Source organism: Chrysochloris asiatica, unplaced genomic scaffold (assembly GCF_000296735.1).
Source record: "Chrysochloris asiatica unplaced genomic scaffold, ChrAsi1.0 scaffold00043, whole genome shotgun sequence".
NCBI classification, from domain to species: Eukaryota; Metazoa; Chordata; class Mammalia; order Afrosoricida; family Chrysochloridae; genus Chrysochloris; species Chrysochloris asiatica.
The window spans coordinates 7,097,307-7,098,376 of record NW_006408561.1 but is presented as its reverse complement, the minus strand read 5'-3'; the positions used below and the strand labels follow the sequence as shown (position 1 = coordinate 7,098,376).

The following is a 1,070-nucleotide window of genomic DNA, read 5'->3' as shown; positions in this document are numbered from 1 at the left end:
TGCACTTCTTCCAACACAGATCTGTTGGTTGTTTTGGCAGCCCATGGCACTTTCAATATTCTCCTCTGACACCATAACTCAAAAGCATAAATTCTTCTACGGTCTTCCTTATTCATTGTCCAGCTTTTGCATGCATATGAGGTTATTGAAAATACCATGGCTTGGGTCAGGTGCACCTGAATTATATGAAGAAAAACTTGGCATCAGGATTGGAGGAATAGTCATCAACAACCTGTGATATGCAGTTGCATATCAACTTTCAGTAAGCAACCTTGCTTGCTGAAAGTGGAGAAGACTTAAAATATTTACTGATGAAGATCAAAGACCATAGCCTTTGGTATGAATTGCATCTCAATGTAAAGAAAACAAAAATCCTCACCACTGGACTAATAAACAACATCCTTATCAACAGAGAAAAGACTGAAGTTGTCAAGGACTTCATTCTTCTTGGATCAACTATAAACACTCATGGAAGCAGCAGTCAAGAAATCAAACTACATAATACATTCAGCAAATCTGCTGCACAAGAACTTCAACCAAAGTGTTGAAGAACAAAGATGTCAGCTTGAAGGCTAAGGTGCACCTGACCCAAGATGAACATTACTGCTTGTTATATAGCCATAGTCCTGTGAACTGTCCTATAAGATTATTACATGGCATGAAGTATGACTTTGTACCTTGGCATACATCCATGCATGTTGCTGACAAAGGAATCAGCACAGATGTAGATATTATCCTCCAAAAATTAGTGATCACTGAATGAAAGAAAAAGCAGACATTCAACGTATTGCTTGTACTCTGGATAACTTAGCTTCCAACTTCAACTTGAATTACATCATGGCACAGATACTTTATTATACAGTTGGCTAGGATCAAAATTTTAGTTTGTATGTAAACTGCTGTATTAAAAAAAAAAATTTGAATCAGTTGTTGGAAAATATTACCTTGATGATAGAAAAAATGCTAGCGATCACATGATAGAATTTTGTAAGACCAATGACATATTCATTGCAAATACCTTTCTTCTACAACATAAAAGGTGACTATACTTCTGGGAGTGGTACAACATT

The 1,070-nt window shown here is 36.3% G+C and overlaps 1 pseudogene; it reads left to right on the top strand.

Moving 5' to 3' along the window:
* The window catches only part of LOC102825088, a 2,399-nt pseudogene extending 1,529 nt beyond the window's left edge, over window positions 1-870 (top strand).
* Window positions 871-1,070: the final 200 nt, after the last annotated feature.